The sequence below is a fragment of the Podarcis tiliguerta genome (assembly GCF_965153285.1).
Source record: "Podarcis tiliguerta genome assembly, chromosome: 16".
Taxonomy (NCBI): domain Eukaryota; kingdom Metazoa; phylum Chordata; class Lepidosauria; order Squamata; family Lacertidae; genus Podarcis; species Podarcis tiliguerta.
In genome coordinates this window covers 7,049,306-7,076,733 of record NC_139549.1, presented here as the reverse complement: position 1 = coordinate 7,076,733, position 27,428 = coordinate 7,049,306, and the positions used below count along the sequence as shown (strand labels likewise).

General features: G+C 44.9%; 1 long non-coding RNA gene across 1 annotated transcript; it reads right to left on the bottom strand.

Moving 5' to 3' along the window:
• Positions 1–10,938: 10,938 nt before the first annotated feature.
• Positions 10,939–16,659, bottom strand: LOC310666237. Its single transcript, XR_014505793.1, has 2 exons — positions 16,172–16,659; positions 10,939–12,189 (listed from the first exon to the last, which is right to left on the bottom strand). It is a non-coding gene; the product is annotated as an uncharacterized lncRNA (long non-coding RNA).
• Positions 16,660–27,428: the final 10,769 nt, after the last annotated feature.

Sequence of the window (27,428 nt, the reverse complement as noted above, 5' to 3'; positions counted from 1 at the left end):
GGCAAGTGTTTCCACACGCTGCTTTTTTCATTCATTAAAGCTTACCTGCCTGCATTTGAAAGAGAAAAAACCCTGTTGTGTTTGCTTCTCATTGGGTTTTGGGGAGGAGGACCTTTTTTAGGACCGCACTGAATATCCATCTCATTCAGTAGCTGATGGATGCCCCAGAGAAACTGCTGGGCAAGGTGTATGACCATCACCCATCCCTATCTGTGTCTGTCACCCGATACTTAGATGTATGCTTCTCTATGTATGTGTAGCTTCTAAGTTTCTTAGATATAGTATAGGGGAAAGAAATTCAGGTGTAATGATCAAACATGACCCTCTGGCCTTCTCTTTATGGCCCATGAGACTCTTCCCATGCCATACAGCCTCCCAAACCTAGCCCCTCATCAGCTGTGCTTTGTAGGCTCCTTGGGTGCTTAGGCCTGTTTGGGGTGTTCCATTAATTCTGACAATACGACTTACTTGCCAGCCTGGGAGAGATAAAGAATGCTACATATATAGTATGTGTAATACTAGTCTAAAAGGCAAACGTAAAAATTATCATAGCATCATAGAATTGCAGAGTAGAAAGGGATTCTAAGGACCATCTAGTTCAACTGCCTGGAATGCAGGAGGTTTCAGCTGTCCAATACGGGGATTGAACCTACAACCTTTCTGTTATCAGCACCATGCTCTAACCAACTGAGCTATTCAGGCATTGTGACTGGGGACGATGGAAGTTGCACTCTGCAATATTCGGAGGGCCAATGCTCCACACATCTGTTACACAATGCCCCTCATTTTATATTATGTTGTATCCTTAGAGTATGAAGTTAGGTAGAGAAGTGGTACCACAGATGCTCCAAATATATTTAGGAGGAATTAAGGCTGCAGAAGGGACATGGGTGGCGCTGTGGTCTAAACCACTGAGCCTAGGGCTTTCCGATTGGAAGGTCGGTGGTTCGAATCCCCGCGACGGGGTGAGCTCCCAATGCTCGGTACCAGCTCCTGCCAACCTAGCAGTTCGAAAGCACATCAAAAAAGTGCAAGTAGATAAATAGGTACCACTCTGGCAGGAAGGTAAACAGCATTTCCGTACATTGCTCTGGTTTCGCCAGAAGTGGCTTAGTCATGCTGGCCACATGACCCAGAAAAACAGTCTGCGGACAAACGCCGGCTCCCTCAGCCAGTAAAGTGAGATGAGCGCCACAACCCCAGAGTCATCCGCAACTGGACTTAACTGTCAGGAGTCCTTTACCTTTTTACCTTTTAACACTGCAGACTGTTCTGTTCCCAGCAGGAGGCGCTGAAATGCAGAACATGAGTCCAGGCTATGATTTGAACCATGGAGAGCTCTCAATGGGGTGGAGTTGTGTGCAGGCAACCAAGTCCAACAGGCTAGGCTGTTGATCAGCAAATGTCTCTTTTCTGGCCCAATCACCTTCTACATCCGGCCCGTGGATGGTCCAGGAATCAGCATGTTTTTACATGACTAGAATTTGTCCTTTTATTTAAAATGAATTTCTGGGTTATTTGTGGGGCATAGGAATTCATTCACATATATTTTTTCCAAAATACATTCCGGACCCACACAAGGTCTGAGGGATAGTGGACTGGCCCCCTGCTGAAAAAGTTTGCTGACCCCTGCATAAGACCAAGAAGGGAGGGGTGACTTAGGATGGTTGATATACTTGACTGCCTACTAGAAAGAACTATCAGTTCATCACCCACCTCCAGTAGAGCACTGATAATATCTGCATCATTGCCATTAGTGAAAACCTCAGATGGGAGTTATTTGAGGAAATGGTTTGTTGTGGTTTCCCTATCAGCTGCCCCCTCTTAAACTAAATTCCATTTGGAACCTTCTGGAAATGGGCATCAATCCCATAGCAGCCTTATCCAGTCCTTCTCTTGATTCTCTGAGTACAGTCTGCTCTCTTACTTCCCCTTTCACCCTTCTCCCTCTTTCCGGCTCACCACTAGGAATGACCACTCCCCACATTAAATGGGGGGCGCCCTTTGCATGGTCGCGTGCAGCCCCCTGGACCCTATGCAGCACTATTAACACAGGCTTCGCTTTGCCTTCCCCAGGTGGGATACCTGGAGGTCTCCGCCTACCTCAGCCAGTTGCCCAATCCCACCTGGGGAGGCGTTGCCAAGGTGATCAGGCCAGGTAGGGGGAGGGACTATCTGCCCACACAATTGGGGGATGATCTTACCTGGGAATCCTCAGTTGGTTCCAGAGCTTCTTGTTAGAGGACATTTGGCACAGAAACATGTGTGTATACCTTTAAGAAGTTTCTGGGATTAATTGGCTGCAGCTGGCCATTGTTATAAAAGAAAAAAGCTGAGTTTTGTAGCCTGCCTGCAGGAATAACACCCACCGGAGTTTGTGTTTCTTGTTTAGTAATACAGTCTTCGTTTTAGTTTGGGTTTTTTACACCTATGTCTCCTGGAGTCACTCTGTCCTCTGCCACCGGCTGGAAATCCCCCTCCAACAGGTTATGGGTCCAGTCCCCAGTCCTGAGGGGGCAGAGACAGAGCGCGAAAAGAACCCAGAGACTGGAAGCAACTCAGCGTTTCTCAAGCAGCTGGCTGTGTGAAGGCATCGGCAGGGAGTGTCTGTTTGAGACCAGGAGCCGAACATTTCTTCAAGCCACGTGTGAGTAAGGACTGAGTGGAAAGCTGAAAGCTGGGTGGAGCCATGGCTGGACTTGGAGCAGGAGCTCAAGGGGGAGCTTTCTATTTTCCAGTAGAGAAACTAGGAGAGTCCAATTATATGTTATGGAGTTTACAGATGCAGGCGTTTTTAAGGAAAGAACAATGTTGGACTGTTATTGTTAACCCTCTTGTAAAAGAGGATGATGAAGAAGTAGATGAAGCAGACCAAAGGCTGGAGGACAAAGCCTATGCCAATTTAATTTTGAGTTTAGAGAAGTCTCAGTTATCTCATGTGTGAGACCTTGAAACAGCAAGTGAGATTTGGCAAGCACTGAGAGCAATACATATTAGAGACACTGCTGGCAGCAAAATTACTCTAATGAGAACTCTGTACTGACTGAGCCAGACTAAGTGAGGGTGAATGTGTTTCAACACACCTTCAAAGAATGCGTGATTTATTTTCACAGTTAAATGAATTTGGGGAACATTTTTCTGAATAGAGAAAGGTTTATATTGTGCTGCCTTCACTTCCTGAGTCATGGGACAATTTAGTGATGACTTTGGAGGCAATTCCAGAAAGCCAATTAACAATCCATTTCTTAACTGGGCGTTTACTTGATGAGGAGGAAAGACGCCATGAGAGGAAGGCCACAACCCTACCCACCCTCAGTTAAGACTTCTTTTGCAGGTTAACCTTTTCTCCACAGGTACGCGAGTGCTGCTATGTCAAGGTCGCTGTTGAAAGGAATTCACCTGCATTGGCAGGTTTGCCTTTCCCGTAGCAAAATGTCACAACTTTGGTGGTATCAGGCCTTGGGCAGAATCCTTTAGTCTATCTTCCCTAAATGGGGGTGGTGTGTAGCAGTGACCCACGCCCCCCTTCTCTTTGCAGCAGGCGATACTGTTAAAGGGGTTGTTTTGAGGGGAGGCTTTGGCTGTACGCCAAGAGGTCGTCATTGCTCTCCCCTGCGGTGGCGGGGTAACGGGGGCGGGCTCTCTTTGCTTGAACATGTGTTCTCCAGAGCCAGCCCATCTCCCCCCCCCCACACATTCTGGATAACCCTGATGTTCCCCAGATCCCCGACTGGGGACTGGGAGGGATAATCACCCAGTGCCTGAGCCAAGGTCTACCCACATCTGAAACATAATAAAGTTGTGGCTAATTTTAATCCCATAGCATGTTGTCTTGAGTCGTTATTCCACACGGGGGCTGCCCAGGGTTTTGGGGGACTCCGCCTGTCCACACAATGGCAATCCTCAACCTGTCTAACCACTCTTCCTCTTTCCCATCCACATTGTCATTGCTGACATAGCTCAGATTCCTTTTGTGGGTTGCCTCTTTTTCCTCCTCCTCTTCCACTTTCCCTCACCAATGTCCCCCTACTTATCTTTAAACCATCCTGGGTTTTTTGCCTGTATACCTTCACGATGCCCCAGTCCCCCCAGAAAAGTTCTTCTTGCCGGGATCCAGCCACAATGCTCTAAAATGCTCCCCTTACTTACAGAGGACAGTCTCAGCATCCTTATTTACCACACTTCTGGCTCCCTCTCCTCAGCTGTGTGTGGTGTCTCAGCTGCTGACAAAGCATGGAGTGACAGCAAACGTCAGAACCTCTTCACAGTCATGTTGCGAATCTTTGAAATACATGTTTAAGGACCCTCTGATGTTGCACTGTAAGGTCTGATAGTGCTGAGAGAGGCTGGCTAAACATGAAATGATGATCACTCCTCTGTGTCATGTACTTCACTAGGCACCCAGTTAAAAGTGCTCCTCATAGCACAATGTCCCCAGGCAGAATGGGCAACTCTCTCTGGGCTTCTTCCAATCATTCCTGGCTGAATGAAGCACACTTTCAGGTTTGGAATGTACATCTGACACACTCATAGAGAACTGGCATTTCCCCCTTTCTCTGGGGAGTGTGTGTAGGGGGGGGGGAATACACCGCCTGTGGTGGGGGCTCCGTCAGAAGCTCATACGGCCGCTTGGGTCTGTGCCAACCTTCCTGCCGAGTGTCCGTTGCCAAGGTGTGCGGTTCTCCCTGTTAAGCTCAAAGTCACAGGAACAGGATATAATTTTAAAAAATGGTACCTGAAAAATTACAATATGGATTCATGGCTGATGATGATATGATGGGCCTGGGTGTCATCAGTGCTGAGCCCCCTCAATCCACAACACTGTCAACTGGATCTGTGGCTGCTCAGCATTCCTGGTGCTTGTGTCCATCTCTATGCTAGATTGTAGATCTGCTGCTTAGACGTTTTCTCTTGACCTTGATTAATGTAATCAAAATGGGAATTGCAGTGACATGAAATGTTATTTTCTTCTTTGGTTTTCTGTATGTTTAACTATTCTGAAGGACGCCCAAGTTTTACTGATGCCTCAACTGTCCTGCTAAACCCATGTCTGCTTTTGGATTCCTTTGCTTTCAGAGTAAAATGTTTTATTTTTGTTCCCTTTGACATTTGCTCACCAGGCAAATGTTTTCACGCACTCCATTAAAGCTTCTGCATTTGAAAGAAAAAGAAATGTTGTGTTTGCTTCTTATTTTGAAAAAAACCCAAACCTTTTTGGGCCACACAGATCATCCATCCATCAACCATCCCTAGTTATCTGTCTCTGTCACCTGATACTTACATACCTTTATGATTCCAATTTTCTGAGATGCATTCTAGAGAAACAAAAACTCCCACACTTCCTTCCAGACCTCATCCTCACCAACTCCTCTTTGCAATCTCCTTGAGTGTTTTGTCCTGCATGGGATGTTTCATGGAATTCTGATAATACTATTTTCTGGTCTGGATGGGGGATAGAGAGGACAGTGAGTGCAGTGTGTGTGTGTGTGTGTGTGTAAAAAGGATCTAAAATATAAATGTAAAATTTACATTTTTTGTTCTGCCCATTTTTCTCTCTGGTCCTGCGCACCTCTGACATGTGGCTCCCAGAAGGTTAACCAGACTAAAAACTGGCCCTTTGAAGATGGAACCCCATAACTGGTATATCATCTCTTGCCCTTAGGCAAGTTGAGGCTCTTCCACATTTCCATTTGCCTTTCCACTTTCACCCTGGAAAACCAGTGATTTAGCGCTGAATCGAGACAAACATCAATCAGGTTTTCCGCAGATGGCTGTGTGGATATTTCACCCCTCCCACTGCAAGAATCTACTGACAATGTTTTCAGAAAGGAGTGGGCGGAATCTCCTCATCGCTTCTTCTGCACCAGCCTGACTCTGCTAAAAAGTCTGAGTGTTATCTGTGTAGAGATAAGATGACTGCTTAAGCAACTGTAACACTCATGCAGTACAGTAGCCTCCGATAGTCGTTAGTCTTTAGTTTATTTTAGTTTGCAGTAGCTGTAAAAGAATAAAGAAGTTATGCTTCAGAGCCGTCGTTTGTGTAGTTCATACTCTGCTGTGCTCTGCTGACTTTGGTGCTCACAGCTCAAAGCTGTGAGTCCATTGCACTTAGACCTGCTTCCCTGCAGTGGAAGGTCTCTGGAAGTGCTTTCCCAGGCGGGGCTGAAGAGGTTGAGCCCAGTTGTTGGCACCGGCTCAAAGGCGAAGCTGACAGGCTGTATGTTCCGATTTAGTGCTAAAGTGTGAGTTTACTGGGGAAAAGCAGTGGGGTAAAGGCAGAATCACTTGGGCCCATGCCTCAAAAGCATGGGGCATATGGAGAAAAGCTCAGACCCATGCTTTCTAGGCTCGGGACAAGAGGAAGTGCAGACAGAGTCCTAAATCTCAGCAAATTTGACTGGGTCAAATTTCCCCTTTGAATGGCCTACAGTTTGAGTGGAATCACCTGGAGTAGGGCAGGTGAGAAACAAGGATTGTTTATGCACACCCAAAATAAACACATTAGACATGTCTAGAGCTAAAGGCCACGGGGTGGAGACAATAGGTAGGCAGGTTTTTCTGCTTCTTTCTTAATGCTATAACTCAGGGTCATCCAATGAAGGTACTTCTTCACTCAGAATCTTTTCAAATTATGGGTGGCATTAAACTACACTTTGGGACGCAGGTGGCGCTGTGGTCTAAACCACTGAGCCGAGGCTTGCTGATCGGAAGGTTGGCAGTTCGAATCCCCATGATGGGCTGAGCTCCCATTGCTCAATCCCAGCTCCTGCCAACATAGCAGTTCGAAAGCATATCAAAAAAGTGCAAGTAGATAAATAGGTACCACTCTGGCAGGAAAGTAAACAGCATTTCTGTACATTGCTCTGGTTTTGCCAGAAGCGGCTTAGTCATGCTGGCCACATGACCCAGAAAAACAATCTGCGGACAAATGCTGGCTCCCTCAGCCAGTAAAGCGAGATGAGTGTTGCAACACCAGAGTCGTTCATGACTGGACTTAACTGTCAGGGGTCCTTTACCTTTTTTAAACTACATTTTAGTCATAGAATTGTAGATTGGAAGAAATCCTAAAAGTAATGAAGTTCAACCCCCTGCAATGCAGGAATCCCAACTATAGTATCTATGACAGATGGCCATCGAAGCTCTGCTTTAAAACCTCCAATGAAGGAAAGTCCACTACCTTTCAAGGGAGTCTGTTCTACTTTGGAACAACTCTTACCGCCATATAGTTATTCCTGACATTTAGTCAGAATCTCCTTTCTTGTAACTTGAAGCCATATTTCCTCTCAGTCTCCTCTTTTCCTTGCTAAATATACCCAGCTCCTTCAACCATTCCTCATAAGGCTCAGAGTAAGGTAAAGGTAAAGGTACTCCTGCCCGTACGGGCCAGTCTTGACAGACTCTAGGGTTGTGCGCCCATCTCACTCAAAGAGGCCGGGGGCCAGCGCTGTCCGAAGACACTTCCGGGTCACGTGGCCAGCGTGACATCGCTGCTCTGGCAAGCCTACAGTGGGGGACAAGTCCCACTTGAAATGACCATGCTGTAAGATCTGGACACCATGCAGACTGAAGGTGTAAATGGGTGAATAAACCATATTTCTTAAACTATGAGAGTCTCTGCCATACAGTGGTAACTTGGTTCTCAAACACCATGATACTCAAACAACTTAGAACCCAAACACTGCAAACCCGGAAGTAAATGTTCCGGTTTGCGAACTTTTTTTTGGAAGCCGAGCGCGCTCTGTTTTGATTGTTACGCTTCTGATTTGAGTGCCACACTTCTGTTTCGAATGTTATGCTGAGGTCTCTGTTTTTGCTATTTATTTTGTGTTTTGTTGGCTTTTTTTGTGGCTGTGTGGAACCCAGTTCAGCTACTGATTGATTGATTATGTGACTGCAGTACATTATTTATTGCTTTCATTTTATGGATCAATGGTCTCATTAGATAGTAAAATTCATATTAAATTGCTGTTTTCAGGGTTGTTTTTAAAAGTCTGGAACGGATTAATCCATTTTGCATTACTTTCTATGAGAAAGCACACCTTGGTTTTGGAACGCTTTGGTTTTGGAACGGACTTCTGGAACAGATTGAGTTTGAGAACCAAGGTACCAATGTATATCAATTCTCCAAAGGAACACAGACCCTGGAACCCCCAAGAATCTTGCAGAGAGTTGGGGGTGGCACATGACTTTTGTAGCCGTTTGTTTTTGTTTAGCAGTTGTGGAAACCTCTTATGCCCAGGTGCCAAATAGTGATGATTCATGATGATTCTACATCTTTTCCCCACCTGGCCTACTTATTGAGTTAGTCAACTGAGGACTTGCTTTGCAAGTCATTGTAGTATAGTGATTAGAATGCTGATAGAGATGAGGGTTCTAATCCCCTCTCAGCCAAAAAGCTCAGTGGGTGACCTTAGGCAGGTCACAGTCTCTCAACCTAACCTACCTCACAGGGAAGCTGTGAGGATACAGTTGAGGGAGCAGGAGAACACCAAGTGTGCCATCTTGAGCTCCTTGGAGGAAAAGTAGAACATAAATGCAGTAAGTAAGTAAATAAATATTAATATGTCAGAAGTCTGGTAGCAGATGACGGTGCTCCAACAGAAAATTGTATGTCATTCAGGATGGAACATCAACTTGAATGGACCATTTTCAGCTTCAACTTTTGCATTTCCCCTCAGAAGAGCTCTCTGAGTTACACTACATGGCAATAAAGATCTGTTCCATTTTGAACCTTATTGTATAATTTTAGGTACCTTTATTCTGAGGGGGCTTCTGTGCAAAACAAATGCAGACCACCATCCAAAATCCTGTTCTCACAGTGGCCAATCAGATGATTCTAGGAAGCCCACATACAAGTGATGAGGGCTGTCCTCTCCAGTGGCGTTTGATATCCCAATGGGAAGCTGTTCCACAGTATTCAGAGATGTACTGTCTTTGAAAGTAATATATATTCATCACAACTAAGAGCCATAGACCAGTCCAAGAGGATTTCAGTGGTCCATACTTCTTCTATGAGACATCTTTCTTCTAGGGCAGCTATAAGGGGAAACTGGCATTCCCAGTGATTATGAACTCAACTCCCAGCATACCTGTAGATGGGCCACACTGACAGATGAAGCTGATGGGGTGTTGCGGGAGTCCAATGTCTGGAGGTGCCACAGGTTTCCCACCCCTAATGAAGGGAATTGGGCCCTGTGTAACCTCTCTGAGAAACATGTCTGGGTTTTTGCAACCAGTCTTTAGGTGTTTCCTCAAATCCCACTGAGGAGGAACTTTCAGATTTCAAGTCACACTTTCACTTTGTTCAAGGGCAGCTCTGTATTTTAATATTTCCCCTTGTGCCTAGTCATGCTCAGCCATGAAGCTCTCTGGTTGACCTTGAACCATGATTCTTAGGATTCCTAGTCAACACAATATGACTTACTTCTGAGTAGACATGTGCAGGATTGAACTGTAAAAAATAGTTGTGTTTATTGGCAAATGAACTGTGGTTTTTGTTTACTTTTACTTTTTTGTTGTTAGCCATAGACAGTGTGAGGAAGTAATGGACTGGTATTTTGAAAATTTGAAATAGCCCATAATTAAAATGTCATGTTTGTGGGGAATGTAATGATTATGGGAGATAGTTGCAATAGCACCTCATTAGTACTCACATAAAATTGATGGTGTGGGATTTAATTGTATGTTTCCTTGGTATTTGATTTCTATCACATTTCCGTTGCTACCTCTTAAGCCATAGATGAGGAACTTCCACAAATCCAGATTTTGAACTATGACTCCAATGATCCCTGGCCATTGGCCACACCAGTGGAAACTGCTCTGTTAGGGGAAGTGGGGGCACTGTCCTACCAATCACAGTCTGCCTTTAGCCTTCACCCACCTTCCTGACTTCTTGCTTATAACCAGCCCAGGAGATAATCCAGACTGTTAGCTTCCTCCACCTCCTCCTTGGTCTCAATGTTGCCCTTATAGAACCCATCAGGGAGAAGGAAAGAGACAAAATTAGAATAAGTTGGCTTTGTCTGTCGTTGGTGTTCCCTGATTACCACCCAACCAATCCCAATGGACAACATCCACCACTGGGCCATGTTGGCTGGGGATAATGGGAATTGGAGTCTGCAACGTGCACAGAGAAACATGCCCACTTACTTATCTAGAATTAGCCCATTTGTCTATCTAGGTAAGTATTATCTACCCCAGGAATGGGGAATCTGTGGTCCTCCAGATGTTACCAAGCTACAACTTTTGACCATTGGCTCTGCTGACCACTGGGTCTGGTGGTAGCTGGGAATCCAACAACATCTGAATAGACATGGGCTCCCCAGCCCTCTGTGAGTGCTTTTAATGTATGATCCCTGATTGGTTGGGACATTATTGGACTAGGACAGGTGTGGGGAATTTACGGCCCTCTGGATATTGCTGGATTACATATCCCATCATCCCTGACCATTGGCCATACTGGCCGGGACTGATGGGAATTAGAGTCCAACAACATCAGGTTCCCCATCCACGTTCTAAATCATAGGGTGGAATCTAATTAGGTGGAGTAAGTACTACATATATTTTTGTACAATGCATTCTATTGTCTAAGTAACAAAGCCAAAGAACATTTTCAAATGCCTTTAATGATGTCATCAGATGGACTTTGCAAGTATCTTTGCATGACATAAGTTATGGTTGGTCCTCCCCACCTGGTCCTCCTCCATCTTGTCTCCTTCGCTAAAATGTTGACATTTACTGTATTAATATCCAAACAGTGTTTCGTAACTTTGTGGCCCACAAAAGAAACCGGTGTGTGCACGCTTAGTGCATCTTACTTCTGAGTATGCAGGTTTAGGATTGCAGTGAATTACTGCGAAGTGTATGCCTGCTAATGTTCTTCATGGTACTCTCTGCTGGTGTTCTCTGCTTCCAACATACCTTTGATGAACCAGATGCTTTTGTTTCATAATATTATTTATTTCACCTTCTATGTACACAGCACTCTACATAGCATAAGAAGAAAGGTATCTGGCTCAAGGAATGTACAAATCTGCATTAGGTGTGCCTAATGACACAGGCTCAACAATACCCTCCAAAGAGGCATTGCCATTACATTTGGGTGGGCAACTCCAATGACATATAGTTCTCCCCTTTACTCACACTCGGAAAGGAAATACCTGGATGATGTAAGACTGATATTTAAATGGGAAGGGGAAATGTGCCTCTGGTACCAGCAGTTTAGGAAGCAATCTGATGGCCAACAAAGAAAGCTTTAACTGCGGGCAGACTTATGACAGGTATGGGAACCTGTGGCCCTTGAGAGGCTGATGAACTACAGTTTCCCTTGACCACTGGCAATACTGGCTGGGGTTGACTGGAGTTGTAGTTTTGCAATATCTGGATGACCCCTGGTCAGCCACCCTTGAAGTATGGTTTAGGCCAGGGAATGGGAACATAGGATCCAGCAAATAGGATGAAGTACAGCTCCAATCATCCCCAACCATTGATGATGCTCAACAGTGTCTGAAGAACCAAAGGTTCCCTTGATGCTATTTTAGGCCTACTAACTACTCTTCCACCTCTTCCTCCACCTCCTCCCACCTCTCAACCTGCGTCTTCTGGAATGCTCTGGACATAGTCACCTGAATTGCCCCACTCCAAAAAGAAAGACTCGGGCTAAAACTGTAATTCACAGCACCTGTGATTATTATTGTTGTTGTTTTGAAACTTCTACTACATGGATATACAAAATGGATGATGGCTGCCGATCCTGAACCTTTAAGGACAGGCGCCAATAACAAGTGTGGCCCCAATGTGTGGAGCATTGCTCCAGACTCCTGTTCCTAATGCAGCCCCTACTTCCTGTCCGCAGCGCCTCCTGCCTGAAACGGGCCTATTGCAAGATGGCCGCCGGCAAGCCACACTTATGCTTCATGAAGGCAAGTGGCGAAGGTGGCAAAAATGATGGGTGGCTCAGGAGGCAGGTGGCAGTACCATGGAGGCAAGTGGCATGGATCGAAGCCACATTCTGGGATTTCACAAGGCGGGGGCTCCGGGATGAGGATCTCAAGGTCCGTCAGCGTTGTTTCAGCCACAACAGCTGGTGGTTGCAATAGGAGTGTTGTTGAGGGGAGGCTTGTGCTGCAGGAGACATTGTAGCCACAAAGCTCCCCAGGGAAAACCATGGCTATGTGGTGGGAGGCAAATCTAAAATGAAGTGGGGAAAGACACATATCACAAATAATGAAGCAATTAACCTAAAGCAGGGGTGTTCAACTTCCAAGAAACTGCGACCTACTCCCACTATGAATAAACTGGCAGTGCTCTACTCATTGGATCGACCAGAGTTGTTGAGTTTTTTGGGGGGAGGATGACCAAAGTTGTTAAGTTGTTGAGGGTGATTGGGCAATCACTGGAGCTCAACCAGGAATGACCAGGGACAGCCCACAATCAACCTGTAGATCGTGATCGACCGGTTGGACAGGCCTGACCTAAAGCACTGGCCTCTAGCTATGATGGCTATGTTTCACCAACACTGTTTTGGAAGCATGTCTCTGAATACCAGTTTCTGGGAATGGCATGTGTGGAGTGTTGCACCCAGGTCCTGCCCGCGTGCTTCCCATTAGTATAATAATAATAATAATTTATTATTTGTACCCCGCCCATCTTGCTGGGTTTCCCCAGCCACTCTGGGCGGCTTCCATAGAAACAAAAGATACAGTAAAATATCACAGATTAAAAACTTCCCTGAACAGGGCTGCCTTAAGATGTTTTCTAAATGTCAGGTAGTTATTTATCGCCTTGACATCTGATGGGAGGGCGTTCCACAGGGCGGGCGCCACTACTGAGAAGGCCATCTGCCTGGTTCCCTGTATCTGATTGGCAGTGGCTTTCAAGGGTCTATACAGGGTTTTCTCTGGAGATGTCCTAGGGATTGAACCTGGGACCTTCTGCATGCAAAGATGATGCTCTACTCCAGGGATGTCCAACTCCCAAGAGACTGCAATCTTCTTTTAGGGAGGAGATTCAAAAATGTTGATAAAGGGGAAAGGGGAAAAGTTGCTCACCAAAAGATCGCTAAGGAAGCGATCAGCCTCACAGCGAAAACCCCGTCTTCCGTTCTAGCGATCATGCATGAATGGTGGATGGGCTGAGGGGGTGGGGCCAGTTGCTCTTTTGCCAACACAAAGGAAAGGGAGCCTGCGATCGACTGGTCTACCAACACCTCCTGGGGATTGACCAGTAGATCATAGAATCATAGAGTTGGAAGAGACCACAAGGGCCATCGAGTCCAACCCCCTGCCAAGCAGGAAACACCATTGACCTGTTGGACATCCCTGCTCTACCCCACTGAGCTATGGCCTTTCCTCAATGTCTCTTCTACACAAGAGATACTTTCAGGATTCTTACATTGGGTATGAGCAAATCAACCCCCACTCTCTTCTTTCTAGATAAAGTTGGGTGGCTGTTTTTGCTTGTTGGTAACTCCTAGGTAATACTAATGCACCAGAAGATTTATATTCATTGTAAATGGCACAGAGATGTCGTCTAGCTTGTTTGCATTTTAAGTTAAACCAGGGGGCACCGGTCTTAAAATGGGCCCGATTTACTTGGATGGCTGATACTGTAAAAAAGGACGTAAGATCTTCTGTAAGCAAGGAGAATGAATTAATAATTTGTTCTTAAGTTGGGTGGCAATTTTAACCAGAGGCCTTCTTAATTTTGTCCATCACCAGGGAGAAGAGAACTGATCATTACCACAAACAGTTTGACTGAAAAACTGCATCCTCATTGTCATCTTCATCATCTTACTATTTTTATTATCATTACTACTATTTTACCACTACTATTACTTATTCTTATTACTACTGCTACAACTAATACCATTACTACCACTACCAATACTACTGTTACTGCTACTATTACCATCTACTATTACCAATACTATTACCATTACTACTACTATGACTATGACTATTACTCACAATCCCCAGATAGGTATAGACAAATCTATATATTTCAGATTCTCGGAGTTTCTCATATTCTGCATATTTCTGCATCATATATACATGTCCTCACAAAAAATGATCAGAATTGTAATGCAAATTTCTTCTAATATGGACATTTTCGTTTGCATTTTTGCCTAATAATACTTATTTTTGAAAGATGCTATTTGTACTAATATGTGTATTTTGATGCACACAGTTTCCTAATCTACAAAGTTTAGAGCACATTGGGACAGTGTTGGAAAGCTGTATTGGAAATTCAGAGGAGAACAAATTTCAAAGGATGGCTGCATTTCAGTTTGTGTATTGTCTCAGGAAGTGGGGAATAAATTGGAAACCAAACTAACATCCTCCCCATATTCCATATAGTCACAGACAGGAATTTGAAGAACCCTCATAAAAACGGAATACAGCAGTGCTATTTTTCTAGAAAAAATGGCGCGGGAACTCACCATGAACACCTCCCTCATTCCCTTTGAATGGCAATGACGTCTACCTGAGAGTTGCCAGAACTGAGTTCCAGTGAGTTCCGGCTGAAAAAATGCCCCAGAACATGGGTAGCTACTTTATTCCAAGTCAGACCATTGGGCCACCTTTCTCAGTATTATCAACCCTGGCAGCAGTTTCTAAGGGTTTAAGATAAGGAATTTCGCCCAGTCTTACTCAGAGATATACCTTACTCAGCCTTACTCAGAGATATACCTTCAGTATACCTGAAGGTGCGTCTCCACCCCCATCATTCAGCCTGGACACTGAGGTCCAGCTCCGAGGGCCTTTTGGCGGTTCCCTCCCTGCAAGAAGTGAGGTTACAGGGAACCAGGCAGAGGGCCTTCTCAGTAGTGGCACCTGCCCTGTGGAATGCGCTCCCAGTAGATGTCAAGGTAAACATCTATCTGATTTTTAGAAGAAGACATCTGAAGGCAGACCTGTTTAAGGAAGTTTTTAATGTCTGATGTTTTATTGTGCTTTTAATTCTGTCAGGAGCCGTCCAGAATGGCTGGGGAAACCCAGCCTGATAGGTGGGATATAAATTTATTATTATTATTATTATTATTATTATTATTATTATTATTATTATTGCCAGGGATAGAGGCTGTGACCTTCTGCATGCAAAGCAGATGTTCTACCACTGAACTATGCATATTCCACTTCACCAGTCATCTTGTTCTTTTTGTTACCTTGAAAATCCCTTGGCTGTTTCATCTACCCCCACACCACCCTCCACCCCCACATCAATCTGGCGTGTTGCTTTAAGCCTGCAACCCCCAGTTTTGCATGCATAAAAGAGAACTAAAAATATGTTACCATAAATATCCCATAACACTTAGCTACTGAGAGAATATTGGGGCAGCCAGTTTCTACACACCCATTTTATTGCATCTAAATAGCCACTTGAACTCCTTTTTTAATACAAAAAACGTGTTGTGTGCGAAAGCCAGACACCAGGCATAACAGCACAAACCACTCCTAGGTTGTAATCATCCAATGCGACTTTTACTCTGAGTAGACCAATTGAAATTAATGAGTCTAAGGTAGTCATCCTCCTTAACTTCAATGAGACTTCTCTCAGTAAGACTCACATTGGATATAACCCCCCCCCAAAAAAAAACCACACACCCTGCTGTGATGAAGGATTGTTTGGATGACATCTAGGTTTCCCTATACATAGCCTTGCCTTGCTATGCTAGCCTTCATCAATGCAGGAGACCCACCACTAAGGAATTTCCCCAAGACATCTGCCCAAATGACAGACAGGTGGAAGCTATGGCTGGTGGCATTTCCATCAGCAAGAGCCCATGGAACCTTCTGAAACATAGCTTTCAGAGTTAGAGGTAAGATGGCAAGGGATCTCAAGATGACCCTGCTGCCGTCGCGTGATAGCAATGGGCCTGATCCAGGCCTCTTTTCCTGTACCAGCCTGGGAACTAGCACAGCAAAGAGGCATCCCCTTTTATCTTCCACCCCCGGCTCTCATGAGCAGTGGGACTATGGCTGGATCGAAGGCTTAGCTGATCCCTCAAGGTTAACATGACATTTGCCCTGCTACCTGCAAGCAAGCCACGCTCAACATAGTGGGTTTTTCCCTCTCAGCAAACATGCACTTTAAGCAAATGCAAAAACTCCCACCCCACAATTGGTGTTTCATTTGCTATACAGAGATCTTGCCTTTGAACAGACCTTACCTGATTCTTCACAAGGTTCAGCAGATTGGGCTGGAAGAGAGAGGAGGAGGAAGAGCTCTTATACCATCTCCTCAGGAGCCTCGCGGGTAGGAAACACCCTCTGCCCATGTGGCTCCAATTTTCCCGCATGCCTCGCGCTTCTCTGAAATTGCTATAATTGTTCCTCCTCCCTGATTACAGCAATTGAGCGTTGTCTCTCAGCACCTGGTTTTAATATAGGGCAGCAACACATTGCTGTTACACCCTTCTGCTTCCTTTTAATTGTAGTGAGGGAACATTGGAGGAGCACCAAACCAATGCTGATTTCAGCAATCCTTGGTTTGAAAAACTGCCTGTTCCCAAGCTTCTTTCCCAACAAGTCAGAAGCAGTCGTCTTCCTGAGATGCTCCCTCACTCCCAAAAGCAACTTTTAATTTCGCTTGCCTGCCTTTGAAAGTGTCAGAACGTTTGTTTGTTTTTTGTTTGCTGAAAGCCAGCCCAGACTTAGAACGTGCACCTCACATTTCCTTCAAGTCTGTCCAGAACCCTCCGAGGCACAGTTTGTCTAAAGCTGATTAATAAACTAATGGCTGTGATTCATCTTCTCTATAGCTTGTTTCATGGTGGGGACAGGAGAAAACAGCTGTCTTGGAGACTTATCTTCAAGGATCACCAGACACTTTAAATTAATCCCTTGCAGTCACTACATCAGTGTCTTTTGAACCTGAAAGCTGTTTTCTATAATATGTAAATCAACTGCAGGGTTGTTGTTAATGATTTTGAAGGATAGCGGCAGTCTGCGCCAGTCTAATCTCCAGCACACTGCAATAATTCTGAGGTTATTATTGGATCTAAGGCTACAAAGTGGCTTCTTAGACTCACACTTTTTCTTAGGACCTCTTCTGTGTCAACCCCAACCACTTAGGGGTGTGTGTTTGTGTGTGGAGACATCAGACTTTATGGCAGGGTGGAACCTGTGGTCTTCTACACGTTGTAGAAGTTGGAGTTGCACCATAGTATTGACCATGCTAGCTGAGATGATGGTAGGTTGTAGTCCAACAACAGATGGAGGGCCACAGGTGTTCTCCATCATTGAACTAGACCACCACTTCCCTTTCATAGCTACTACCACCACAACTCTGTTTTCTTCTAACACAGGGACTAGGAACAAAACAAACAATTAAACGCGGAAAAGTACACCTAGCATCTCCACTCTCAATTCATAAAGTCTTTTTCACAGTTCGTTTACATTCGGCCATAGTTATTGTGTGGTTGGAGGCAAAAGAGGGGGGGGGACCTATTTATATTTTTATTGGCATTGTCAGAGATTGGAGGTTCCAGAGCTTGGTTGGTTGTGTCTGGCTGGTTGCAGTATAGTTTGTTTGTATGTGTAAGGGTGGAGTGGGGTTGTCGGGTCAGATTAGCAATATTGATTCATATGCTGTTGTGGGGGATAGGTCATTATCTTATTATGCCATGTATGTATGGCCACCTCATGAGAAAAGAAGACTCCCTGGAAAAGACCCTAATATTGGGAAAGATTGAGGACACAAGGAGAAGGGGATGACAGAGGATGAGGTGGTTGGACAGTGTTCTCGAAGCTATCAACATGAGTTTGACAAAACTGTGGGAGGCCGTGGAAGACAGGAGTGCCTGGCGTGCTCTGGTCCAGGGTGTCACGAAGAGTCGGGCACAACTAAACGACTAAACAACAACAACAACAAATGTGATAAAGGGGTGCCAAACTGAGGTGAAGGCATCCTCCTTCACTTGTCCCCTTTTAGGTTAAGTTTGTTGGTTAAATTTTCTAGCAGGGCAGTTTCCCATATATTTTGGTACCTGTGTCCACTCCTGATAGGTCCTTCCAGTGTCTAGTTAGGATATTCCTAGCTGCTGAGAGTAAGTGACTTATGAGTTCCTTGTCGTGTGTTATTGTCCTGGAAAACAGGATATGCCTTATTGCAGTAGGGTTCAACTAGTTTCTCTGTATGAAGCTTGGGAAGCTGCCGTGTAGTCAAACCCTCAATCCATCTAACTCAGTATCATCAACACCAGTAGCCTTCAACTGGTGAGTCAGGACCCACCAGTGGGTCACAGCATGATCCAACGATGGTCACAATAGGAGCACTGCCACCATGAAAATATATGGTAAAAGATTAAGAAATACATCCCAAATGTACGTTTGGATTAAAAGCAGGTTTTGGAAGGGTTGAAGATGCCTGCTTTATTGAACCAGTTTGTCAAAGAAGCACCTGCCAAGTTCTTCCAGCATCTTGTGATCATGAGCTAGACTGCTGACAAAAACCAACAACAACTTATTAAGGGTTTGAGCTGTAAGTCAGTGGGGCTTTCTGTTGGCTAATGCCAGCAGGAACCTGTTGATGACCTGACACTTCTGTCCATGCACACATTCGGGGACTGGAAGGGGAAATGCGACAATCATGAAGCTGGCAGAGGCTGGCAGGCCTGGACCCATCTACCACCACTGAGTCTGGCAAAAAGGGTTTTTAAAAATTGCTCTGCGAATCAGGAATGGTGTTTAAAGGTAAAGGTAAAGGTACCCCTGCCCGTACGGGCCAGTCTTGACAGACTCTAGGGTTGTGCGCCCATCTCACTCAAGAGGCCGGGGGCCAGCGCTGTCCGGAGACACTTCCGGGTCACGTGGCCAGCGTGACATCGCTGCTCTGGTGAGCCAGAGCCGCACACGGAACGCCGTTTACCTTCCCACTAGTAAGCGGTCCCTATTTATCTACTTGCACCCGGGGGTGCTTTCGAACTGCTAGGTTGGCAGGCGCTGGGACCGAGCAACGGGAGCGCACCCCACCGTTGGGATTCGAACCGCCGACCTTTCGATCGGCAAGCCCTAGGCACTGAGGCTTTTACCCACAGCGCCACCTGCGTCCCATGGTGTTTGCCAGCCTTTAATCAGGAAAATAATGTTTGCCTTTTGTTGGTGTTCTTCAAAAACTCTCCCGTGTCTTATTGTGGGCACCTAGCCTCATTTACCCATATTATGGGCAGATGGTTCATCCCATCGAAAGAAGCCAACTCTTTAGTGTGCCCTTTAGAACTGCCTGCTCTTTGATATTAGGCAGACACCTTGGCTGTATTGTTTCTGGTGCCCGTCGAAGCCCTTCTTTGTTCCAACAAGCCAGTCTACCTCGGCATGTAATTTTAGCAGGTGTGTAATCTGTTTATACCGTTTTGAACAGTGCCTTTCGTAAGTATTGTTATTTATAAAATTACTGCTTCTATTATATATTTTAATGTTTTGTTTTTAGTGCTTGCTTTTCTTAATGAATATTTTTGATTCTAAACTGCTTCGAGGTCCTTGTGGTGATGCACAATGGGGCGTCCTCACTGGAGCAGGAAGAAATGACACACATTGGTCCAGAGGGTGGGTTAAACTGGGCTACAATTTTGTTGGTTTTTAAAGAATTTTATTTCTCATTTTACAAATATTTTAACAATTTAAAACACCAGAACGTAATATCAACCCCCTTCCCCCATTTCTGCCGTTACTTACGTTATATCTTTTACCACTGTATATCCAATTTCAATCTATTTGCTTGTTATTCTTTACATTCTATTTAAGTTATTCTCACTGCACATGTTTATATCAGTCCTGCTAACAATGTAAGCTGTTTACAACAGTTCTTCAAATAATCCACAAATTTTCCCTATTCATTATTAAAACATCTCTCTTCTTGATTTCTTAATCTTCTTGTAAGTTTTGGCTTTCTGTATACTCCATCAGTTTTTGTTGCCAGTCTTCCTTAGTTGGGACTGTTTCTTCTTTCCATCTTCTTCTTTCCATCTTCTTTCCATCTTCTTTCCATCATTCAAAACTGGGCTACGTCTTTGGTCACATTAACACCATAACCTACAATATTTCCCTGATGAAAATAGGGATGTCCTATTCAAAATGATGATGATTATGATGATTATGATAATATTTATACCCTGCCCACCTGTCTGGGTTGCCCCACCCACTTTGAGCAACTTCCAACATATATAAAAACATAATAAAACATTAAACATCAAAAAACTTCCCTGTACAGAGCTGCCTACAAATGCCTTCTAAAGGTAATTTAGTTACTTATTTCCCTAGCTCACGAGGTGCACAACTTAGGGTTGCCATATTTCAAAATGTGCCAGAATTTAGACTTCTGACATGACAGTCCTAGCTTTACACCCTCCAAGATTTCTCTGATGAAATTAGGGACATCTTAAGAAAAAGTGGAGGACGCGGGTGGCGCTGTGGTCTAAACCACAGAGCCTAGGACTTGCTGATCAAAAGGTCAGTGGTTTGAATCCCCATGACAGGGTGAGCTTCCGTTGCTCGGTCCCTGCTCCTGCCAACCTAGCAGTTCGAAAGCACGCCAAAAAGTCCAAGTACAGTGGTACCTCAGGTTACATACGCTTCAGGTTACAGACTCCGCTAACCCAGAAATAGTGCTTCAGGTTAAGAACTTTGCTTCAGGATGAGAACAGAAATCGTGCTCCAGTGGCGCTGCAGCAGCAGGAGGCCCCATTAGCCAAAGTGGTGCTTCAGGTTAAGAGCAGTTTCAGGTTAAGAACAGACCTCCAGAACGAATTAAGTACTTAACCTGAAGTACCACTGTAGAATAATGATACCATTCCAGCGGGAAGGTAAACGGTGCTTCCATGCTCTGCTCTGGTGCTGGTGTTCCGTTGCGCCAGAAGCAGCTTAGTCCTGCTGGCCATGTGACCCAGAAAAACTGTCTGCAGAGTGGACAAATGTGCCTCCCTCAGCCTGTAAAGCAAAATGAGCCCTACAACCCCAGAATTGTTCGCCACAGGACTTAACTGTCAGGGGTCCCTTTACCTTTACCAAGAAAAAGTGGGACATTCCAAGATCAAATCAGAAACCGGTACGGCATCTGCAAATCCAGGACTGTACCTGGAAAATAGGGGCACTTGCAGGGTCTGTCACACCACACATTTAAAGCCCTATTATCCAACTCTAAACATTTCCTCCATCAAAAAATCCTGGGAGCTATTGTTTTTCCCTAAATTCCCTGGAAAGAGGCATTGATTCCTAATTTAGGAATCCTAAACCACTCAGAGTTGTAGCTCTGGGAAGGAACAGGGATCTCCTAACAGCTCCCAACACTCGTGACAAACTATGATTCCCAGGATCCTGTAGCTATTAAAGTGTTATTGTAGGCATTGCATTTATGCTGTGAATGTGGCCTTTATTAATTGCAATCAGGCATTGACATTGCATAGGGCAGGGATCCACATTCAGACAAATGGCCTGCTGTTCAAATCTACAGACAGCCCACCTTCTGGGTGAGCCCCTTTGGGAACTGCTAGCATAACAGTCCCCATTGTGGTGGCATGGAGAAAGTGGATAGAGATAAGTGTTTCTCCTTCTCTCAGAACACTAGAACTCATGGGAGTTCAACAAACCTGAATGGTGGAAGTTATTAGGACAGAATTTAGAAGTCCTTCTTCACACATTGCAGAGTTAAACTGTGGAACTAGCTCCAACGGGAAGTAGGGATGCCAATGTACTTGAATGGCTTTGAAAGAAGATTGGACCAATTCATGGAGGAGAAGGCTTTCAATGGCTCCTAGTGACAGGGACTGGGCAGAGGAGGAATGGTAGAGACCGCCTCCCCAGCCTGACCCTTCTAGAGAAGAGGAAGACAGTTCAGAATTACAGAGGGGTTTGAGGGAGGTCACAGCTCAGAGGCAGATGAGGTGAAAAGTTGGGAAATGATGGGAGAGGAGGAGGAGGAAGAGGAAGAGGAAGCACCAGGAGGGCGGCAGCTGACGAACACAGGGTCTTTAGAAAGCATTCCAGACCCCCCTCCTAGAACCCGGAAAGCCTGCCTTGAAAGTAGGAGAGCAAAGTGTTAGGATATAGATGTTCCGTTCCACCTTTAGAACAGGCATGTGGAGTTGTTGTATGTCACATGTTTGTTTACTTTCAGGACAGCCTGCTGGGAACTTCCATTGCGTATAGCTTTTGCTTATGCTTCTTCGTGTTGGACATGAAGGAGAACAGATATATTTTTCTTTGTCCTGATCGACGCTGAATAAACTGCTTGTAAATATGCTTACATATGCCTCTGTCTGCCCTTCCGTTGCAAAGAGTTCTTAACTCTGCTGGATTGCGTGCCCAGCTTCTGACGGCTTATGAAGCTGTGTGCCACTGTTTTGATGCTGTTCCAAGGACCGAAGTTCACCCAGCTGCCGGTTGGGGGGCTGGAGCCAGCTGGGGGCCTGCAAATTGCCCCCGTTCCCTTGGACACATCCCAACCCAAAGAGCTCAAAGGCAGAGGGCACTTGTCAGCATCCGTAGAAGTGACAAATGAGGAAGTGGGAGAGATGGGGGGTGGAGATTCACTCGGGACAACGCCATTATCCAAGAGGCTGGGTTCTATAGCCTCTCTCTGTAAATACTGAATAAAAAGTGGATGGTAAGAAACATTTCCTTGTCTTTGTACATTCCTGGGCAACTGGCTGTGGGAGTTGACGGCAGCCGCCTGACACCTAGCCATAATGGCTCTGCTCTGCTTCCATGGTTGGATATTTTTGACTTCCAGTTGTTGGAAACCAAAGGAGGGGAGAGTGCTCTTGTGCTTGGGTCCCACTTGTGAATTCCTACAGGCATTTGCTTGGCCATTGTGAGTACAGGATGCTGGCCTTAAATAGGCCATTGGCTTGAGCCATCAGACACTTTCTATCTTCATATGTTCTGTTTATCCCTAATGAATATGAAGAAAAGGGCCTTGGCAGAGCATGATTCTTTCCTTACCAGTGAAGCAGACCCCCACCACCCCAGCCAAGCACCTAAGACAGACGTATCCCATACCTGCACTTACAGAAATTAAACAGAGGAGTTTGAGGTGCGTCCTTCCCTACCTAAGGAGGCACATTTCTGCATATTCAGCTTTCTTTAAAAATATAGGTGCTGAATCCCCAAAATCTTGGAGTGCGGTGGGTGGGAAGGAAGCATCGCCTGTGATGAAATATGCACTTTCTACCAAAAAAGCCTACTTACTGCAAAGTCAGGCGGCACCCCATTGCCACGTTGGCAAGATCTGCTCAGCCTCTCTGTAATAGTCGCGGAAATAATTGAAGCTGCATTAGCCGAAGAAATGGGGACAACAATACCCAGGAGGATGGGAGGAAAGGAAGCGCTTCTTTGGAACAATGAAACCCTAGTGCTCTTCAAAAGCACCAGGCAAACCATCGGCATAAGCAAATGCCTGCTATTATAGTAATCACAGTTTACCTGGGGTTATTCCCCACATCTGAGACTAAGTAATGAATCTCTATTAGACAAAGCTGCTTTTTAGAGGGGCCTCCCACCCACCCAAATCCACAATTGCCCTGGAAACCGGTTTTGTGACTCACACGGTTTCCAAATCTGCAGCTGTTTTGACTTGATGACAGAAAGGCGGCCTTGAGGTTCTATTTCATCAGCCAGAATTGTGCTCCGGTGTGAAATATATGTTTCGTTGTGCTTTGCGATTCCCAGAGTTTAAAAGACAGCTCATTGTTCAAGCAGTCAATAAAAGAAAGCTTGGCAAACTCTCTTTGTTTAAAGTTGGCCGGGATGATCACATGCATTTGTCAATGGATTGATTGTTTAAAATGTTTGCATACCTCTGTGTCATAATATATATATCAAATAGGTTTACGGCAGTGAAAACATAAAGCCGTACAATAAAAGGGATACAAAAGTTTAAAAGAGCCATCAATCAACTGCTATGAAAGGCCACGCTCTTAATTGTCTGCGCAGGCCTGGCAGAATAGAAAAGCTTTCAGCAAGCATTTAAAGGTTGGCACAGAAGGAGCCTGTAGAATATTTATTGCCGGAGGATTTCACAGGACTGGGCCAATGGCACTTAAATGCTCAGTCTCTTCTTATTATCAAATGAGCCTTGCCAACTTTTGGAACCACCAGCGACACTCCTGCAGATGATCTCAGTGACCTAGCTAGGGTATAAGGGTTTTGGGTGTTCCCTGAGGTTCCCTGGACATAAGGCGTTTAGAGCTTTGTAAATTAATACAAGGACCTTGAACTTGGCTGGGTAGTAGATGAGCAGTCAGTGTAGCTGTTTTCACAAAGGTATCATGTGTTGATGACCAGCAGCAATCTGGCCGCCATATTTTGTATCAGCTGGAGCTTTCTGAACCAGAGCCAAGGGCAGCCCCACACAGAGAGCATTACAGTAATCCAGCCTCAAGGTTACCAATGCTTCAGTGGACTACAGTGGTCAGGAATGGCCATAGCTAGCGAAACAGGTGAAGCTGCTAAAAGTCACTTCTAGTCACAGAGGACACTTAGGCCTCTAGTGACAGGTTTGTCTAGGAGCAACCCTCAAGCTATGCACTTATTATTATTATTATTATTATTATTATTATTATTATTTCAACTTATACACTGCCCTATACCTGGAGGTCTCAGGGTGGCTCAAAACAAGAGTATAACATATAAAATCAAACCAAAAACAATAACCCAATAACCACCCCCCCCAAATGCCCCCACATTCTAAAAGGGTGTTGGATGTTTTTCCATTTTACATCCTCCTACTCCTTTCAGACAGACACGGGTGGTGCTGTGGGTTAAACCACAGAGCCTAGGACTTGCCGATCAGAAGGTCAGCGGTTCGAATCCCCGTGACGGGGTGAGCTCCCGTTACTCAGTCCCTGCTCCTGCCAACCTAGCAGTTCAAAAGCACGTCAAAGTGCAAGTAAATAAATAGTACCGCTCCGGCGGGAAGGTAAACGGCGTTTCCGTGTGCTGCTCTGGTTCGCCAGAAGGGGCTTAGTCATGCTGGCCACATGACCCGGAAGCTGTACACTGGCTCCCTCAGCCAATAAAGCGAGATGAGCACCATAACTTCAGAGTCGGCCACGACTGGACCTAATGGTCAGGGGTCCCTTTAGCTTTTACTCCTTTCAGATCAAAATGCACACATTTTGCAACAGTCATATTTGGTGTTCGTATCATGACTACAACTTTTAAAAATGTTTGATGCCCATCTTAATTTATTCTATGCTACTTTTATCTATTTTTTAAATTATTATTTCATTCTAGTAGCATTATATATTGAGGCAAGAAATCCAGCTGTAATGCTACTTTTAAAAAACATTTCATTCTAGTTTATCCTACTACAGTCATACCTCGGGTTACATACGCTTCAGGTTACAGACTCCGCTGACCCAGAAATAGTGCTTCAGGTAAAGAACTTTGCTTCAGGATGAGAACGGAAATCGTGCTCTGGCGGCGCGGTGGCAGCAGGAGGCCCCATTAGCTAAAGTTGTGCTTCAGGTTAAGAACAGTTTCAGGTTAAGAATGGACCTCCGGAACAAATTAAGTACTTAACCCAAGGTACCACTGTATACACATCTGGATAATGGATTTATTATTTATACGAGGAGGCAAGGCTCTTATTTTGGAACACCTAGCTGCATTTTGTAGATGCTAAGGCTAGTTGCAACGACCATGGCTATGACTACTAGCAGTTAGAAGGGGGGGGGGGATATTTTATAATGAAAAAGGAAATGTAAATAACAAGGGGAAAGTTTTCACCTTCAAATCTCAGGTCACTCTAAGCTTCCTCAGAGCAGCTACCACAACAGTCATAGTCATAAGTGAGCTGCTAGCATGAGTAGCTGTGTAGTAAATATATTTTTCAAGGGGAATATTTTTACCCCAGGGAGTATGAGTCACCCCATGAAGCAGATGGAGGGCTGAAGCTTGTTCAGGTCTTGCAATAGGATGAATGTCTTCCCAGGATTAACTTGTTCAGATGTTTGCTACATGCTTTCCTGACAGCCTTTACCTTAGATGGCTTATTAAAGACGTATAGGACAACATGTTTCACAACATAGTCATAGCCCCACTCAGGAAAAACACTATGCAATGAGATAAAAGTGTGTGTGTGTGTGTGTGTGTGCATGCAACTGGATGAGAGGAAGTGTTACAACCAATAAGATTTTGGTCTCACAACCCCAAAAAACCATCCCAATGCCCAGTAATTTGCCACTGGCAAATGAGGAGAGGGAGGGATATTCTGTCTCGGCGCTATGTGGATATGAGGGTGAGGAGAGAAAGGGGCAATGGGAGATTCTGTCAGAAACTGGAAAGCTTTAATAATGAGGACTAGAAACTTGAGTCAGTGCGAAGAGTGGAAAGAAGGCAGTGGGGAGGCTCAGGATAGAAACAGGATGGAAATGCGAGGGGGCCCAGAGTGATTGTGGCTTCATTGAAGAGATGGGATTCAAGGAAAGGGATGCATTAGAAACAAACATTGTACATTACACAGAAGAAACTCACAGTCATTCTTTGCAATCACATAGTACGCACACCTTCCATAGGTCCATGCAATGAAGAAAGCCCATAGCTCTATGGTGGCTCTGCCATTCCAGAACTCCCTTTTGGGGGAATTGTCCATAGCACTATTATTCCATTCCTTTAGCTTTCAGATATCACCATTCTATTTTCCTAAGCTTCTCAACAATAGTCAGCTATGGAATTTATGTCTTGTTACGTTTTTGCTGTGATTATGTTTTGTTTTGTTACCTGTGTGACACCATTTGCTCCTTAGTCTATTTTATTTTAGTATTCTTTAATTCTCTATTTTAGGCTGCCTTGGGAAAAAAAATTATGTTGACCTATGGGCAGGTGGGGGAATGTATTTCTTAATGAAATAAAACAAACGTTACTCCAATCGATGTGCAAATTCAGTTTGTTGCCCACTCGTCAACTGTATCCACCGCTCTGACACTACCTCTCCAGTACCCAGTGGCTAAGAAATTATAGCTAATGGAATGTTCATAAACATTTTGACTTGTCCAGGGTGATAGCAGAGCTTTTGTGATAGAAGTAAAAGGTCAGTTTGAAAAAGAGAGGGGGGAGCCTTCCACCTTATGGGAGTGGTGAACAGAGCACATGAGTTACTGGAAGAAACATCTGACAGCCCACTATTCTTACTGATGGGTGTTGTTGGTTTTTTTGGGGGGGTGTTAAACATAGATCCCTGGAGAGCCCCTACCAGACATTGTAGACAATATTGAACTGAATGAACCAATGTCCTGACTCAGTAGCTTCCTACACCACTAGCTTCTGGTGGTTCCCTCATTGTGAGAAGTGAGGTTACAGGAAACCAGGCAGAGGGCCTTCTCGGTAGTGGTGCCCTCTCTGTGGAACATTCTCCCACCAGATGTCAAGGAAATAAATATCTAAGTTTTAGAAGACATCTGAAGGCAGCCGTGTTTAGGGAAGTTTTTA